We start from the raw sequence: 19,697 nt of genomic DNA, 5'->3' as shown, positions 1-19,697 counted from the left end.
TGACCCCGGATACGATGGAAACCACGTGGCGCCAGGGGGTGCAGCAGCCCCGCCCCACACCAGGCCCCTTGAGCCAGGCAGGTCGGGGGGGACCAGCCCCCTCCCCCCTGGGCTACAGGGGGAGGGGCGCTGCCCCGCCCCGCCCCCTCCGCGGCCAAGCCCCGCCCGCCGCCGGGTGTCCGCCGGGCCCGCGGTCACCATGGTAACAGAGGCGCGTCCCTCGGTTCCTCCCGTGGGGCAGGCAGCAGGTTGGGCTGCGCGCGGGCGGGGCGGGCTCTCGGCTCCCTCCCCCCTGCGCGGCAGCAGGTTAGGCTGCGCTGTGCGCCCGCGGGAGGAGGCGCCGCGCTGGGCAGAGGAGCCCGCACACGCAGGAGGCAGGTGGGGGCTCCGCGGGGGGGCTGGGCCCTTCGGGGCTTGGACCCGCTGAGACTCGCTCTGGGGGGAGGGGCCGAGCTGTCTCAGCTCCCGCCCCCCGATGGCGCCATGGACCGGACCCCCACGGGACCCCGCCCCGCACAGGGCCGGGCACCCTGCCCCCCTGCCCCACTGACCCCCCTCCCCAGGGGCACCCTGCCCCCCCGCCCCACTGACCCCCCCTCCCCAGGGGTACCCTGCCCCCCAGATCTCTGCTCCCCAGGGGCACCCTGCCCCCCAGATCTCTGCTCCCCAGGGGCACCCTGCCCCCCCGCCTCACTGACCCTCCTCCCCAGGGGCACCCTGCCCCCCAGATCTCTGCTCCCCAGGGGCACCCTGCCCCACTGACCCCCTCCCCAGGGGCACCCTGCCCCCCCGCCTCACTGACCCCCCTCCCCAGGGGCACCCTGCCCCCCCGCCTCACTGACCCCCCTCCCCAGGGGTACCCTGCCCCCCAGATCTCTGCTCCCCAGGGGCACCCTGCCCCCCCGCCTCACTGACCCCCCTCCCCAGGGGCACCCTGCCCCCCAGATCTCTGCTCCCCAGGGGCACCCTGCCCCCTGCCTCACTGACCCCCCTCCCCAGGGGCACCCTGCCCCCCAGATCTCTGCTCCCCAGGGGCACCCTGCCCCCCCGCCTCACTGACCCTCCTCCCCAGGGGCACCCTGCCCCCCAGATCTCTGCTCCCCAGGGGCACCCTGCCCCCCTGCCCCACTGACCCCCTCCCCAGGGGCACCCTGCCCCCCCGCCTCACTGACCCCCCTCCCCAGGGGTACCCTGCCCCCCAGATCTCTGCTCCCCAGGGGCACCCTGCCCCCCCGCCTCACTGACCCTCCTCCCCAGGGGCACCCTGCCCCCCCGCCTCACTGACCCCCCTCCCCAGGGGCACCCTGCCCCCCAGATCTCTGCTCCCCAGGGGCACCCTGCCCCCCCGCCCCACTGACCCCCCTCCCCAGGGGCACCCTGCCCCCCCGCCTCACTGACCCTCCTCCCCAGGGGTACCCTGCCCCCCAGATCTCTGCTCCCCAGGGGTACCCTGCCCCCCAGATCTCTGCTCCCCAGGGGCACCCTGCCCCCCCTGCCTCACTGACCCCCCTCCCCAGGGGCACCCTGCCCCCCTGCCTCACTGACCCCCCTCCCCAGGGGCACCCTGTCCCCCCGCCTCACTGACCCTCCTCCCCAGGGGTACCCTGCCCCCCAGATCTCTGCTCCCCAGGGGTACCCTGCCCCCCAGATCTCTGCTCCCCAGGGGCACCCTGCCCCCCCGCCTCACTGACCCCCCTCCCCAGGGGCACCCTGCCCCCCCGTCTCACTGATCCTCCTCCCCAGGGGCACCCTGCCCCCCCGCCTCACTGACCCCCCTCCCCAGGGGCACCCTGCCCCCCAGATCTCTGCTCGCCCTGCCCCCCCGCCTCACTGACCCCCCTCCCCAGGGGCACCCTGCCCCCCAGATCTCTGCTCCCCAGGGGCACCCTGCCCCCCCGCCTCACTGACCCCCCTCCCCAGGGGCACCCTGCCCCCCCGCCTCACTGACCCCCCTCCCCAGGGGCACCCTGCCCCCCAGGTCTCTGCTCCCCCCTGCCCCCCCGCCTCACTGACCCTGCCCCCCAGATCTCTGCTCCCCTGGGGCACCCTGCCCCCCTGCTTCACTGACCCTCCTCCCCAGGGGCACCCTGCCCCCCAGATCTCTGCTCCCCAGGGGCACCCTGCCCCCTGCCTCACTGACCCTCCTCCCCAGGGGCACCCTGCCCCCTGCTTCACTGACCCCCCTCCCTGGAGGCACCCTGACCCCCCCCCCCGGCAGATCTCTCATCCTCAGGGGCACCCTGTCCGGGCACCCTGCCCTGCCCCCATCTCTCTGAGCCCCTCTGCCCCACCCAGGGGCCCCCTGCCCTCATTGTTTACCCTCCCTCGCCTCTCAAAAATTGCCTGGCCGTGCCCTGGGCCTCCCATGCATCCCTTCCGAGTCCCCTCGCTCTAGACAAGGCGCCTCGCTCAGGCCAGGGGGCTGTAGCAGCGCTGAGCACCCTAGCTGCAAAGGGGGCGGTGGGTACTCAGCACGTCTGAAAGTCGGGCTGCTAACTCTGGATTTAGGGGCCCAACTTCAGGTCCTCGAGTTTGAAAATGTTGGTCGGGGACTTGTTCCCAAAGTTAGATGACAGCTTCCCAGTGGGTCTGAGCTCTGCTCAGCTGGTGCTTGTAAATCGCTTTGAAGCTGTACAGCTTCTGTAGAAATCCTGAAGAGCTTTGTGTCTTTCTCTAACATTCGTGATTTGTTAAACTGATACACTGGTAACTTCTCATGCATAAAGTATTTGCATAAAGATTTATAAACTGGCTGCTTCCAGATATTTTTCTTCCCTTGTTTTGTTGTTGTTTTGGTGGTTGTTAGGGTCTTCTTTTCTGTGGGAATAATGCATCCCTTTTAATGGGATTAAACACTAAAGCTGTTCGGAAAAGTGTAACAATCTATAGTGGTAGCTACAGATTAGACTCCTACTCCCCCCTTTTCCCCTCACTGTTCCTATTTCTTTTCCCCTCATTAGTTACCTGTCAACAGGACAAGTAATTGCCTAATCTGAATATCAGCTGGGTATCTGGGTTTACATTGTTCTAACACTGGTGTGGTTTTGTTTTGTTTCCTTGCTAAAAATAAAAATTACTAAGGAAAATGTTAATGCTATAACTTCCTTCTCTACTACCTGTGTCATTCCACAGTATTTAAATCTTATTAAAGTCTCATGGGATAATTAAGAGACTGACATCCATAATTTGTTGTATAGCACTTGAGATGATTAGACTTGGTTGGACTACATTTTTAATGTCATTGTTTATTCTCTTTATTTGTAAATTTGGTGTAACCGGAAACAAGTGCAGGGCTTCATGATTCCAGTGCACTGTGGATGCAAATAGCTTGGTTTTGGCTAAATTGGTCCATGTATTTGCAATTTTAGCAGTGCTAAATTGAAATTGTAAAGGATCTGGAAGGATAGAAAAGATTTATATTTTGTCATTATTTGGTGCATCTAATATAATATACATTTATTTTATACCAGAATTGGAAAAACATGGAATAATTCATATGTGACTACAAGGACATTGTATAGCTAGGTTTATGCTGTACTTGAGCATAAGTAATCTGTTAAAAAGATCACATGGGGTCTAATCCTACTGCCATGAAGTCAGTGAAGGGCCTGCAATTGATTTTAGTGGGAGGCAAATCAGTATCTGGGTATTCTAAAGCTGCAAATTAAACATACCTGTTAAGGTGGAAGTCCAAGTCTGTGAATCCACTTTTTTCCCTGCATTATTTCTGTTCAGTTTTAGTAATGTGCCTGTGTGGATTTCATTGCAGGACTGTTACTATACTTTCTTTTTCTGAGAAGCTAAGTAATTAAATCGTGTAAACATGAGTATTGATTTGATATTTATTTCTGATGCATCATCTATGTAACTTTGACTTTTCAATATGGAGTGGAATTAAGGAAAATTGTGTTTGGCAGCATACCATCTGCCAATCTATGCCATCATGTAATGTGGTAACCAATGTGTATTCTTTTGGATTTGATTCTTCAAAGCATAATGATATAAATCTGTTGAAGATAATCAGCTGCATGTGACAATGTAAAATGTTGGGATCATGCTAAAGTAACTCTAACATATGGCTATTGATCTTCTGTCAAAACAGACTTTTTCTGTGGCCACTGTAGGCAATTTTCGTGGCAAGCAGAGGAGGTAAACAATGTTACCAGGGTAACTGTGAAGTTAGATCAGCTGCCTCAAACACACCTTTTTTACAGGAATGGATATTGTTGGTTTTTTTCCCCTTCAGAATAGATGTTTTTTCTTTATGCCATAAGACAGGGAGGTTCACACCTTTTTAAAGCAGAGTAGTTAAGATTGTTTTTCTACAGTATCCTGGGACATAGTAAAGAAGTAGACAACACAGGGAAGAAATTGCCTGATTAAAAAGATGGGAAAGTCAACTGGTAACATAATCCAGTTATTTTTCTACAATTTCTCTAAGAACTGATACTGGTTATGGTAAAACAATATTACAGGATTTGTTTTAGTGTATATTGAACTAAAATAGAAACATAAGTTGTAAAACTTTACTTATCTGGAATAAGTTAGTTGACAAAATTGCTTTTTAGACAGAAAATGTAACCTGTGACAATTGTAGGCAAAAATAGTTTTTAGAATGGGTGTTTTAAAAATGGTTTTGCCCTTCCAGAGTTCACTATGAATTAAAATTTTGTAAAGCTTGGTTCCCTACTCAAATACTTAAGGTTATCAAGTCTGTTTTCCTCTGTGGTTACCTGAGTTTACTGATTGAAGTAAATGTTTTTCCTGCTGCTCCTAGTATTAGCTATAGTAATTTACTATTGCATTCATCACATTTTTTCTTCCTGCTAAGAATATTCCAGCTACTACAGATAATATTGTCCACAACCTTCACTTTTCCATTTGTGTTATAAAAGAAGTGCAGAAGAGAGTGACTGATTTTTTATAGTTTCATTTTATTCTAGATTATTGGGGAAAATCCTGGATAGCATTATGAATAACATCATAGAAAATATTTTTTTAAAATCTACAATTCATGGGAGAGGAGCAATCAGCATACCACCTCATTTTTTATTTATAGTATATGTTTAGTAGTGATTAAAGGTCCTTGCCTGTTTGGCAACCCTGAAGACTGTAGTCCTTCCACATGATAGATACAGGCCAGAGAGTTGCCATACCTATTTCTCTCATCCTGCCTGATCTGGGCCTTCACAATAAGCTAGGTACCAACAATCCGGAAAAATCAGACCTGTAATTCTGCACAAATGGAACTCCTGTGTTGAAAGCAATATTGAAAGCTGTGTGTGTACAGGGCACAGACATTTTTACCTCTGTCAGCTATGTCTAACCCTGAAATGGGAGTTAACTCTATATGCTTGGCAGAGGGATAGCTCAGTGGTTTGAGCATTGGCCTGCTAAACCTAGCATTGTGAGTTCAATCTTTGAGGGGGCCATTTAGGGATCAGGGGGAAAAAAACCCCGAAACAAACCACCACACTGTCAGGCATAGTACTTGGTCCTGCTAGTGAAGGCAGGGGGCTGGACTCAATGACCTTTCAAGTTCCCTTCCAGCTCTATGAGATAAATATACCTCCATATATGCTTATTCTGTCCTTGGCATTTCTGTTGAAAATGCTGAAAATTATATCATCTTTTGGGATAGCTTGTTTTTTTTTTTTTTTCTGGAATAGGTGTTGTCTAAAGCTTCCAGTTCTGATTTGCCAATAACTATTCTGCAAGGAAGAATGCTATATAGAAAGGACAGTTCTTGAAAAATGTGCAAGATACCTATTAGCCAAAGGGTTATACACTACAGACGGATACGAAAAATGAGGTGCAGGAGTCTACCAGCAACCTCTAGATGGAATGTAGGTGAGAAGTCCAGGTCTCTCATCTCCCCTGCTGCTGGTAGGGCTCTGGGATTCCTGCCTGGGTGATTTCATGGACTCTGCTCCATCTGGCATATCAGCCTGGCTAGCAGATAAATTTGAACCCCATTTCTCCTCCCTGTCCTTTCACATCAGCTTGGCTGCTGAAAAGGAGCAAGGAACTTTCTCTCCCCACCCCCCAAGCCTCTTAGCTGCTGCAGTTGGGCATCATCGCTGATTTACATTTTTCTCAAGCTTTTTGTGTGGTCATTGCTCATGAATAACTTCATTGCTGCATCTTCTGGTAGCTTTCAGAAGCATCATTAGAGTAAAACTAATATGATTCTTGGCAATTTTCCTGTGGCTCATGGGTTTCTAAATAGTAATCATGAAACTTACCAGAGTTTTGATAATTTGTCTGTTAGGGATGCTTGGGAAAGCTGAGCGAGATTAAAGGCACTAAAGCTTTCTGAAGACTGAGAAATACAGTACTGTATAGTCATAGCAGAAAGTTTTTCTTTGAGCATAAGGGTTAGAATAGCATTTTTTCTAATACAGATCCCGGAGAAATTGATAGATTAGCCCTGCTCGCAAAGGAATGTTTTCCATTGGCAAAGTGAATTTTTCAGGTCAATGGAAGTCACACATTGTTTGTTAACTCTTTAAAATGTCATAAATGTCATTAGTGTGCAATAATGTAACTTTAAAATCATAGAATCATAGACTTTAAGGTCAGAAGGGACTATTATGATCATCTAGTCTGACTTCCTGCATGATGCAGGCCACAGAATCTCACCCACCCACTTCTGTATCAGACTTGTGTCTGAGCCATTGAAGTCCTCAAATCATGGTTTAAAGACTTGAAGGTGCAGAGAACCTTCCAGCAAGTGACCTATGCCCCACTCTGCAGAGGAAGGCAAAAACCGCCCAGAGCTTCTGCCAATCTGCTCTGGAGGAAGATTCCTTCCCGACCCCAAATATGGTGATCAGCTAAACCTTGAGCATGTGAGAAAGACTCACCATCCAGACACCCAGGAAAGAATTCTCTGTAGTAACTCAGATCCCACCTAATCTAACATTCCATCACAAACCATTGGGCATATTTACCACTAGTAGTCAAAAACTAATTAATTGCCAAAATTAGGCTATCCCATTATACCATCCCCTCCATAGAATTTTCATTCAGTTTATCTCAAATGCCATTGTTCTTTCCTTATTTTCAAGATGTCTTTTTATGTAGAACAGAGTTTCCTGCAGTGGGGTCTGAGAATAGACTTCTTTTGCTCACTTATGCAGGTTACATTCTTAAACCCAGAGTTTGCAAAGACTTATGCAAGTGCTTCAGTTTATGCACTTTGAGTAGTCACAATGAAGTTAATGTGTATGTAAGACTTTGCAGGATTGGGGCCATAAGAACTCATGGGCCTGGCCTGGAGTGTCTTGTCAAGATGGGTACTTTTCTCGTGTACTTTCAAGAAGCTATTGTAGAAATTGTACTTGTATTTTGCTATCTAAGGAGAACTCCTCAATTGGTGTAAATTGCTGTAGATCCACTGAAGTTCAGGAAGCTAAGACAATTTACACTGGCTGAGGATGAGACTCCTGCTGCCTGTTTCTATCATTTTTTGTTAAAAATGATTAGCTAATAACTGAAACTGTAAATCGGGTAAATACTAGTTTCCTTCTCTCCATAATTAAAATGGAATATCAAGGTAATGTTACAAGTAATTCAGAGATGTAGTGTAAATGTTTACAACAAGTTGGCAGTGTCTTTTTTTCACTTCTATAGTACTGTAAATGTACTTGATGCTTTATGAATGAATAGAGATACTTCCTGTTCTACCTGTCAGGGTGGATTTGATTTAAATCGTGGATTTAAATCACTCATCAGGAAGACTCGATTTAATCATGGATTTCTACATAAAAGTGCATTCTTGTTGTTTGTTATAACCTTAATACATATTCTTCACAACTCAGTGGTAGATTTAGGTTTCATTTTTAGAAGGTACACACTATATATTTTTAAGTGATTTATTTTGAAAACTTTTCAGATTAGTTATACAGCTTTATCAGAAAATGAATGATTGGTTATTTCATTTACCAAAGATAATTAAAGCAGATATTTATGCAGTCACTGGGAGGTGAACTATCTCCAATTCAATAGGTTAATCATTAATATTTGGAGAATTTTCTTACCATGCTGTATTAGGAGGAGAACATCACCAGGCAGACTTTTAAATTGTTTTATTTAACTAAAACAACAATGTTATATATTCTGGATTTTTTTCTTCAACAGCAAACATATATTTTAACAAAACAAGCATATGAATTTTTGAGTTTAGTTAAACATTCAAGTTTAGCATTCAAGTTTGTTTTGTTAAAATTGTTTTAAACTAAAATAGTTAAATGAAATATTTAAAAAAACAAACAAAAATTAAATAGACTGTGTCAGCCAGGTCAACATTAGAAACTTAAAATATTGGCGTCTGCAGCTAACTCAATCATCTTCACCTTCATTTTCCTGTTTGTTCATAATCTGGAAAAGAAAAACAAGCTTTTTCTGCTTTTTCAGGTCTCAAATGATTTCTCAGTTTGGAATTAATTAGTGCAGAGGAAGCTACTGCTGTTAAAAGTGAGATTATCACTTCAACAGTCTCTGAATCCAAGTGCTTAAGTGACTTCCACCAGTTCACTGGTGTGACTTTCTTTAAAACATCATCAGTAAACATATATTTCTTGAATGGTTCACCCTTAGGTTTGAAGTTTATGATAGTTGGCATTATGGAAGGATGATCCATGTCATAGCTAACCCTTTTTCTTCAGTAGTTAAGGTTTGACCCTGGTACCAAGTATTGAGAATATTTGCAAGAAAATGAGCTGGAGATAGTGTTTAAGATCTCATTCAGTTCCTTGCAAATTTCAACAGCATCTGCAATAAAACAGCTATTTCCCTGCATTTTGTTCAAGGCTACAGAAATAGGTTTCAGGGTACTCAGCATGTGTTCAACATTTCTCTTAAACCCAATGTTGAGAACTGTGGCTGTGACAGGGCCATCTATTTTTCACAATTTTATTCACAAACTGTCATCAAATTAGGCCAGTTCTTGATATAATGTTCAAAACCGTCCACTGCTGAGTTCCATCACATGTCTTGTGGGAGAGTTAGTTTGGTTCCTCCCACTTTTTTCAGAGCAGCTGCTGCAATGTGGTTGTTATGGAAGTATTTTGCAATTTCAGCATTAACCTATATTTCTGGAACACTGAAGTCTTTGGTTAGGAGGTGCATCAAATGAGCACTGCAACCGTATTTTATTAGCTTGGGACTCTCTTCTAAATTTCTTATCTTGAATACATTTGCAGCATTATCTGTGACCAAGTTGCGTACAAGATATGTTTTTTTTTCCACAGTTTGTTGTAGCTTTTACTGCTATTTCTTGTAAGTATTGTGCTATGTATGCATTTGTTACTGTCTACTCTTAAATTGATTTCCTGGGGTGGATATATAATTTGTTGGCTTGGTGTTTAATTGTTAAATAATAAACTACTGCCAGGAGAACTTATTTAAACCCTACTTTGAATCAGACAAATCTTCACAGAATGAAAGCAGAGTGTATTCAAAGGTCAGTTTGTAGATGCATGAATGAGAAGTAAAACTGCTTGGAAGTGCAAGCCCAGACATGAAGCTCTTGGTGATAGGCTGTGATTGCAGTCTTCGTTGTTACTTTTGTTTTGACACATGAGAGTGACCACACTCTGAGAATGTTGTAATATCTTGGATATTTGTTTTATATATAAGGACAATACAAAACCATGCTGTGGAAAAGCCACAAAAATCATGGATTTTTTTCTGTTGTGTCTGAGATCTAAGCTTTTTTTAATTTAAATGAAGATTCTAGCCTCTCTTGTTGCAAAGATGGTCTTCATGGTGTAAACTAGTGCATGGTTATCTTGAGTTGCAGTCAGAGAAACTGAAACAATAGCTTCAAGAGAGCTCTGAACTTCCCTCAACAACTAATTCAAATTAATCTTGAATCCTAATTGTTAACCACTTAATTGCAGGACGATGTGCGGGATACATGTGCAGATGCAGATAGATGTATATGCTGTTTCTGTTCTGTGCAGCTGGATATGCTAACTCGTCCTGCAATTTTATAAGAAATAGCTGCTGGCTCAGCACTTTCCCATTCTAGTATCAGTGAAGGAAGTTACATGAGCATGGATAGCTGGCTCTGATTTGGGTTTGGTTGCAGATGGCACATGCTCACTAGAAGAGTCAGTTGATTCAAAGTGGTGGAGAGGGAGCGGATCCCCTTAATACGTTTAACCTTTTATACAGGTTTAGAGGATACCACATACTTGGAGAGTGACCCATTGAATCCTATACTGGACTAGTAACAAACCAAATATCTAAACACTTTCTTTTGGAATGTTTCAACAGTGAATAGCAAAACAAAGTGGGGGCCTAACTGAAGTTAGTTGTTAGCTGTAACATTTCATGATGCAGCCAGGTAAGATCTGTCAGTATGACCTCAAAATCTGGTCACCAGGAGAACGTTGTTATATTTAATAGCTGAGGTGGATCTACTGGCCTAGTTTCAAATGACTCAGCCTATTATGAACTTCATGAAATGCATTTCTGTGAAAGAGGAATACAGGATTCAGTTAACTCCTCAAATCCAGTTTGCTGATCTGATTGCTTTAGACTGAGTTCTGCTTGGGCTAAACATTTGTGATACTGGAAGCTAAACTTCTAAAAGTGACTCCCTAAATTGTCTTGAGTAGTTTTAAAGGGATACTGGCAAGTTGAATAATTAAAAAAAATCCAGTTTCTGTTAGAAGACTCCTTAAATAACAGTTCTGAAGATTTTTTAAACTTCTTTGAAACTGAATTTTAACACGGGCTTTTCTGCTTTTCTTGTGATCTTTCTAAGGATCTTTTCAGCAGAGGAAACCTAACTGATCATAGGGGTGAAACTGATTAGACACAGTGATGTCAGATGCACAAACTAGGGGAAAGTATCAAAGTATGTTTCATATAATGGTTTCAGTTACAGTAATCTGAGGTGATACTTGCTAACATAATAGGTACACTATTTTCTCATATGTTAATTTTTTTTCCAAGTTGACACTGTCCCTTTTACAGTTTGAACTTGTGACCCCATGGGTAGAAACATGATCCTGTGCTGTTGAAAAGCTGGGATTCCCTGTGCCCCAGTAATACATAGCATTAATTATTTTATCAGGCAGCTGACAAGATATGGGACCTTACAATTCCAATTAACTGATTTACAGAAAAGCTACTTTAGATAGTTTATAGAGATTGTTATGCTGATGATGAGAAACCTGGCTTGTGGGATGCATATGACAAATATAATCATGTATCTGATTCCTTAAAAAAATCTTTAAAAGTATATGTATAAACAGTTTTTATTGGTATTGTTAGGAATGACATGCATAACTCACTTGGAGCTTTGATTCTAATTTCTTTTGATCATAATACAAAATTTACATTATTCTCTATAGTACATTCTCATGATCTGAAACTATTAAACAGCTAAATAACCTAGAATCCCCTCTATTGCTATTTTAAATTTATGTTAAGGTTGGGAAATTATGTTGAACATTAGTCAGTTTTTTAACCTGTCTGGAGTGTTTGTTTTAAAATGGTAGTTTGTGTCTTATGTACTGTGCATAAATCACTTTCCTCATGTGCATTGTACACTTTAATTAGGTGAGCTTCTATACATTATTTTATAACAAGCATATTAGTGTCAATTCTGTGATTATATAGGAAAAATTAGATACTCAAAAGATTCCAGAGAATTGTTTGTCTGACATAATCCAGGTTAATTTTTATAGATGTGTTTTTTGTTGATACATGCACCTAGCCATATGGGTGAAATCCTGGCTCCAACTGAAGCGATAGCAAAATTCGGATTGATTTCAGTGGACCAGGATTTCACTTGTGATATCTGTTATCAGGAGCAAGTTCAAATTTTTCATTTTTGGCTCATGATAAATCTATAATGAATTTCTCAAACCAGATACATTGAAGACTGAAAATTTCTTACACTTTGAAACAAGTTACTATATTAATTGTCTTGATTTATAATAAATTTGTTACAGCACATAGAAAAAGATTTGAAACTATAAATTTCAGAAGCTTAATCATTTGACTGGATGCATGAAACTATCAGTCTTCAGGTGTAGAAAAATGAGCATATGTTAGATGAATTACTGTAAGCATTTCATGCGTGTTACAGTTTCTGTATACCTCTCCTGCTTGTGTTCACTGCAGAGTTAATTAAAGTTACAATTTGAATGTTGCCCCTCACTTGAGTCCTGTCCGTTCACACAAACTCATAACTCGAGTGTGGTGGCGCTTTTTACTTGAGTTAGTTGGTCTGCCAGAGGGTATAGGCTATATAGCTTGAGTTTTCACAACACAAATGCTAATGCTTTCACTCTGTGCAGCTTGAGTTGGCTTGTCTACACATGAAAGTTAATCCAGAATAAGGTAGGGCATGACTTTAAAGCATATTAACAATTCCTGATTAACTCCATGTGTGAACACGCTTATTCCGAAATAAAATGCTTTGTTCCGAATTAGTTTAATCAACTTCCAAAGTGGATTAAGCTAATTCGGAATAAGAAACTTTTATTGTGGGATAAGAGTGTCCACACATGGAGTCAAAGAGGAATATATCCCCTTGTGGAGAAGTCCTTATTTTGCACTGCTTTTACTCAAGCTGCTTTTACTCAAGCTAGGCCAGTGGTAGGCAAGCTATGGTATGCGTGCTGAAGGCGGCACGCGAGCTGATTTTCAGTGGCACTCACACTGTCCAGGTCCTGGCCACCAGTCCAGGGGGCTCTACATTTTGATTTAATTTTAAATGAAGCTTCTTAAACATTTTAAAAATCTTATTTACTTTACATACGACAATAGTTTAGTTATATATCATAGACTTGTAGAAAGAGACCTTCTAAAAATGTTAAATTGTATTACCGGCATGCGAAACCTTAAATTAGAGTGAATAAATGAAGACTCGGCACACCACTTCTGAAAGGTTGCCAACCCCTGAACTAGGCTAATCAGGAGGAGTTAACGTGAGTGTAAATAACTTTGCATTGAAGACATAGCCATTGGGTAGAAAAGAGAAGTGTATATAAGAAATCAGCAGTAGAGGATTCATTTGGTTTTAACTCTTGGTTAAACAATAACAGAAGTGATATACCACTGTGACGATGCGGTTCTGGCGGGACCCAGCTGAGAGTGCCAATTCAGGACCAATTGCTCAAACAGGGCAGGCACAGCCCAAGGCTGGGGTTTTTCCACCTCTAAGGCAAACCAAACTAGCCAGACAAATATCAGAGGGTAGCCGTGTTAGTCTGGATCTGTAAAAGCAGCAAAGAATCCTGTGGCACCTTATAGACTAACAGACGTTTTGGAGCATGAGCTTTCGTGGGTGAATACCCACTTCCTCAGATGCATCTGAGGAAGTGGGTATTCACCCACGAAAGCTCATGCTCCAAAACGTCTGTTAGTCTATAAGGTGCCACAGGATTCTTGGCTGCTTTAGCCAGACAAAGATGACTTCAATTTCACCCCACTGGCTAACCACAAGTCTCACAAGCAATTTCCTTAGACACTCCAGTCTCCCAGTGTCACCACCAGTGCCACCAGTCCTGGGGATGAATGGTTATGAAAACCAACACCCCAGTAAAAGAAAAAGGTTCTCTCGATCCCAAAGGACCAAGCCCCAGACCCAGGTCAATATACACATCAGATCTTACCCACAAATCACGCTGTTGCCAATCCTTTAGAATCTAAAATCTACAGGTTTATTCATAAAAGGAAAAAGATAGAAATGAGAGCTAGAATTGGTTAAATGGAATCAATTACATACAGTAATGGCAAAGTTCTTAGTTCAGACTTGTAGCAGTGATGGAGTAAACTGCAGGTTCAAATCAAGTCTCTGGAGTACATCCCCAGCTGGGATGGGTCATTCAGTCCTTTGTGCAGAGCTTCTGTTTGTAGCAAAGTCCCTCCAGAGGTAAGAAGCAGGATTGAAGACAAAATGGAGATGAGGCCTCCGCCTTATATAGGCTTTTCCAGGTGTAAGAACACTCCTTTGTTCCTGCTGTGGAAAATTACAGCAAAATGGAGTTTGTAGTCACATGGGCCAGTTTCTGCACACCCTGCTGAGTCACAAGGCGTATCTGCCTCCTCTCGATGGGACAATTGTGTAGGTGATGGTCCTTAATGGGCCATCAAGCAGGCTAAACAGAGCTGACACCAACTTGTCTGGGATCTTTCCCAGTAACACAACTCAAGTTTGAAATACAGACAGCATACAGCCAAAATTCATAACTTCAACTACCAAAATGATACAGACAGCATAATCATAACCAGCAACCCATAACCTGGTCTTAGACACCTTATATGACCCCCTTTACATAGGATTTGGTGCCACGACAGGACCTTGGTAGCAACCCATGTTCTATATGGTCCCAGTTTATATCAATAACATCACAACCACATATGCTGCAATCCCTAGATCCAGATAGGCTACATGAGAGGTGAATGGCCAATCTTAATGCATTATCCTGTTTATTATCTGTTTAGGTATGAACTTAAAAAGAAACTTTTGCTTTTTAAATAGCTTGGCAGTTTTACATCTATCATGGAAATGTTATCTAGAAATAGCTTTCTAATATAAAAACCTCCTAGCTGCTGAGGATGAAGACTTGCCACTGTTTTGGCAAGACACATCAAAAATATATGAACATTTGAGTGTGCCGCAGCATTTAACACATGAATTGTACTTTCATTGATGCAAGCAAAGCTGCTGCTGCACACAAAGGAAACTCTTCTTGTGTGATTACTTTTTCACAATGGCTGCTTTTCTAGTCCCAGTGTTGATCAATTGTTTGCTTCTGTGCATTTCAACAAGGGGTCTTGGTTTGTATTCAGATCCACAATCTATTTCTGTTTTTGTAGATAATTGCTTCATTCCATCATGAGATGCAAATCTGAAAATATAAACTTATTCAGTTCTCAGGAATTTAAATGCCACTGTGTGTTTAGTGTCTTCAAGTTTTTTGTTAATCATCTTTCTAGTAGTGGTAATGAGTTCAAACTTTAACTGGGAATAAAGTCTCTATAGGTATTTTTACAAGTCAGTTTTTAGTGTTAATAGCTTTCAAAGGGGGGGCATAAATTGGGGCAAAATTTAGGAGGGATGTTTGTATGCCTCACACTAAGGGCTTGTCTACACTGGCACTTCACAGTGCCACAGCTTTCTTGCTCAGGGTAGACAGTGCACCACCGCTGGGAGCTTTGCCCCTCGTGGAGGTGGGGTTTTTTAGAGCACTGGGAGACCTCTCTCCCAGCGCTCTGCTGTGACCACACGACCCACGTTAAAGCGCGGCCACGGCAGCGCTTTAACATTACAAGTGTAGACTAGCCCTAAGTCAACAAAACAAGTCTTTAGAAGGATACGGCTGTCTCATTCTTAATAAATGCATTTGCAGCTGCCAATCTGTAATACATTTTACACGTGGTCTGAACTTTTGGCTAATGTAGCTAAATTTGATTTTCATGGGAACCTTCACATTTCTTCATGGAACAAAATGGACACAGATTTTGTTTTATAATTGCCTTTCATGCTCAGTCTACAGCCCAGATGGCTTGCTCTTTTCCTGGTGGATTTTACAAGAAATGCCATTTTTATGTGCTGTCAAATAACAGAACCTGGATCGTGTTAATCCTTGTTGGATATTTAATATAAATGGAGTCTTGCCGTAGGTTTCTATTAGCATTCTATTTGAGATACATTCACTAATGCCATCCTCTTCTTGCAGCACACACACTGATATATATATGAATCTTTCCTTGCTGTCATGGAGTCCCGGGCGATGCTCTGGAACTACTCCCCACCAAGCCAGTCAGGACTTTGGGGAGCCTCCTCTCCCTTGGAGCAGACTTGTTCACGGCAAGAAGCTCACATGTCTTCACCTCCTGGGTCTCTCCTTGGAGCATTCAGCATCCTCTGCCCCTCCGTGCGCTTCCCACAGCGAGTCCACCCCAGCGGGGTCCTGGGGAAGCCACCGGGTTCTGCACCCCCACTTTGCAGTCAGACGTGACTCTCAGCCAGCCAGTAAAACAGAGGTTTATTCGATGACAGGAACAGGGTCTAAAACAGAGCTTGTAGATACAGCGAACCGGACCCCTCGGCTGGGTCCATTCTGGGGGGCAGTGAGCCAGACCCCCAGGTCTCCCTTCCACCCTTGACCCCAGCCAGCTCCAGACTAACAACCCCTCCCAGCCCCTCCTCTCTCCTCAGCCCCTTTCCTGGGCCAGGAGGTCACCTGATCCCTTTGTCTCCAACACCTTCAGCTGGCACCTTTGCAGAGGAGGGGCCCAGGCCATCAGTTGCTAGGAGACAGAGTGCCAGGCATTTAGGTGCACTGGCCCTTTGCTCTGCCAGATACTTAAGAACTGCCATGGGGACACTGAGGCACCAACACAGTATTCAGAGAAAACATTAAGAACTTTCCCAGTTCGTCACACTTGCATATTACATTCAGCCTGACAGCAACAGTCACCACAAAGAATAATAGACATATTTAATGCCTTGTATGTAAACTGATGATGATATAACACACACACATTTTTATTTTACCATATTACACACGCAGAGTGTTTGTTTGACTTTGGAGGTTGGGTGGAGTCATAGAATACTTAGCTTAATATTAAATGTATATAATTTAAGAGGCTTAACAGATTAATAACAAGATGCATGTTCGTTGTATTTAAAGGTCGCTGCCCACTCCTCAGCATTCGCAGCATGTAAGTGACAGGAGTTTAAATGAATTTATCTGATTATAGTAGAACTGCAGTGTGGTTGTTACGCTTCTAAATGGAATTTTGCTTAGGAGAAAAGTGATCTTTATTCACCAAAGGTGGTGGAACGGGTTTTGCACCCAACTGACTTATTCACACTAAACTTGACTGGGCAGTGGATGTTTTTCTTGCCCTAACACTCTTCTTCAGCCTCCCCAAACCACAAGTTTCAACACAGGAGGGAACATGGTTCTGTCAATGACAGGCCAGCTTTGCAAATGCTGCTTGGTTTTGTCTGAATGATACCTTTACAAGAATGTCAGGGAAATAGGCTTGTGTGTGGTGAGCACTATGCTAATGCTGTTGTTGCACTTACCTGAGTTGCTCTTCCCTTTGCTTCTGCTGCGCTTGCAGATTCTATTTGACCCTCTGTTCCAGACTGGGAGCATTTAGGATTGGTTTCCGACAGGTGTGGAAGAACGTTCAGCAGTAAGAAACCTGCTTGTGTACTGTGTGGCAGCGGTATTTTCTTGAGGGCTGGATAAGGCAATGCTCAAATCTTGGTCAGCCAAAAGGCACTCTGTAGGGCCAAAGGGATCTTCAGGTGTTTGCTATCTAATGAAAGGACATTGATCGCTTTGTGTTGCATCAGCATCCGATCTGATTAAGCACCTGCGTAAAAGTGTACAACTGTAAGTTGAAGTGTATCAACAAAGTCTAGCTTCAGTGTGTTTAAATTAAAAGTTTCTAAATTAAATACCATTGAAGTCTGTTTATCAGAATTTCAGCTAACTGAAAATCCTGATTATCTGAACGAGCAGTGTGTTTCCCATGCTCATTTGTGTAATCAGTGTTTTTAGCCCCTTAGGGTGGAGAGAGGAAGGGGGAGTAACTGCAAGAGACAGGAGCCTCTCTAGTGCTGCTTGGGTGGAGGGAGCTGGAAGGAAGATGGGAGCTGGGAGAGGCCCAGGGCAGCTGGGGTTGACTCGCTCCAGAGCATATACTATCCCTGCTTCCTGCTGCCTGTGCCCAGCTGCTGCTCCCGCTGGGAACTCTGCTGTAGGACAACCATGCTACCTGACTCCAGCTCTGCCCTGGGCTCCCGGAAGCTCTGGCCCCTGCGCTCTAGCTGCAGTGTCCTTGTCTCTGAGTCCTGATGGGTGCCCTGAAGCCGGGGAGCCGAAGCTCCCTCCCCCTGCTTCCATATCCAAACCAGAGGATAGATTCTTCCAGGCAGAGTACTGAGTACTATGAAACTGTGCTTGAGAATTGCCCTAGACAAGCTATAGCTATTTGCCCCTTCTCATGTTCCCTGAGAAGATATCATAATATCTTCCCATACATAAAAGATGAGGAAAGTATTGGGTTTTTGTCCCTTGATGCCACTGTGTGTGATCATACCCTAATGCCCAGGCTGTTGTTAGCAGCTGCCTCACCCTGTCTCTCCATCTCCACCCTGACAGTCAACGTGTCTTATGGTATTTTCAAAACAAACCTAGGAAGAACACTCTCAGCCTGATCCCAGAGAGAAAATCAGCGTATCCATTCCTGGATAGAGAAAAGTTTCCTATTTCTATACTCACTGCCCTTCCAGGATATGATAAACACCAGACAGAAATTGGATTAAGCAGAATGAAAAGAAGTATCTTCATTCATGGTAAATCAGTTTGGTGGGCTGGGGATCCACCTCTTTGCATCTGGAAACAACAAAGCACCTTTGGCCTCTCCATATGTCATCAGGTCTCTGGATATGAGGTGATGGATGCTCTCTTGCAAAGATGGACGAGATTTTGATTTGCCTTCCCACTTTTTCCACCTCTTCTCAGGAATAATACAGAGCAGGAAGGAAAGAGTGCCAGTGATACTGCTGATGTCTGTCTGGCTGAAGAGGATGTGGTTCTCAGGCCTGATTGACGTGGTCCTTTCAATGTGCCTACCTTACAGAGGTGGTCTGTTATTGCAGAAAACCAATTCTCCATCTAGCATGAGACAAATTGAAAATAGATACTTGGATGAAGTAATTATCATTCTCATTGTCCTAGTAAGAAGTCAACAAATAGAAGTTACTGGCTGAAGGAAAGTCCATATTTTAACTGCCACGTTAAAGAAGTGGAACATAGCTTTGAATCCTGCAGGATGGCTCTAGTGTGGGTGTAAGAGAATGGCCAAGGAGAGTGGTCAAATCTCTGTGCTATAATGTTCTCAGAAGGTTCAAGAAAAGGATGTTTTGTATGAGCCCCAATGTTAAAAGTATTCCTAGGGCAGCTACTCTGATTCCAGCTTTCCAGGGTAGCATAGAACACAGACTGAGAACCTTATTTTGGTTTTGACAGCACTACCCAGATGTAGCTCCTCTGGTAGGTGTCTTCATTTTTTCCTGTCCACTGAAGCTTCCTGATAACTATCTTAAATCAGTCAAGTTTATGAAGTTTGGAAATTTCTTAGATGACACTCAGCATTGTACTCTTAATTCAGACAAGTAGTCCTCACAGCTTTCTGAGCATTCATTCCCTAAGTAAAAATTTAAGAATAATTCTTCTTTGGTTGTGCATCACATTTCAGTCCTAAGGAGCATTGACAATCACAGGACAGAGAAATCATGTCTCCTGTAATGAGATCTGCCATGTGGCCGTCAGTGCATAAATTCACCAAATTGTACATATTGGTCATCCAATCTTTAGCCATTTTTCAGCTGAAGTAGTCTTCTTGCTTCAGCGCTCAGGTGAAGGAGGATGTATAATGTTCCTTATTCTGTATGCTCACATTTAAGGATGACTTGCTTCCCTACCTGGAGGCACATTGTAATGAATCTGTGGACCTTAGTACATTGAAAAATAGGAACATTATCTATGGCCATGTCTACATCTAAAATTTTGCAGCGCTGGTTGTTACAGCTGTATTAGTACAGCTGTATAGGGCCAGCGCTGCAGAGTGGCCACACTTACAGCAACCAGCGCTGCAAGTGGTGTTAGATGTGGCCACACTGCAGCGCTGTTGGGCGGCTT

At 44.0% G+C, this 19,697-nt stretch overlaps 1 protein-coding gene across 1 annotated transcript in view; it reads left to right on the top strand.

The window, feature by feature from the left end:
* Positions 1-310: 310 nt before the first annotated feature.
* KIAA1671 (KIAA1671 ortholog) overlaps positions 311-19,697 on the top strand; it is a 149,749-nt gene continuing 130,362 nt past the window's right edge. The window contains exon 1 of the mRNA XM_030583015.1: positions 311-378. The gene's annotated coding sequence lies outside the window, so the exon portion shown is untranslated. The remainder of the gene's footprint in view (positions 379-19,697) is intronic.

The sequence above is a fragment of the Gopherus evgoodei genome, chromosome 13 (assembly GCF_007399415.2).
Source record: "Gopherus evgoodei ecotype Sinaloan lineage chromosome 13, rGopEvg1_v1.p, whole genome shotgun sequence".
NCBI lineage: Eukaryota > Metazoa > Chordata > Testudines > Testudinidae > Gopherus > Gopherus evgoodei.
This window is presented reverse-complemented; position numbering and strand designations above follow the sequence as displayed.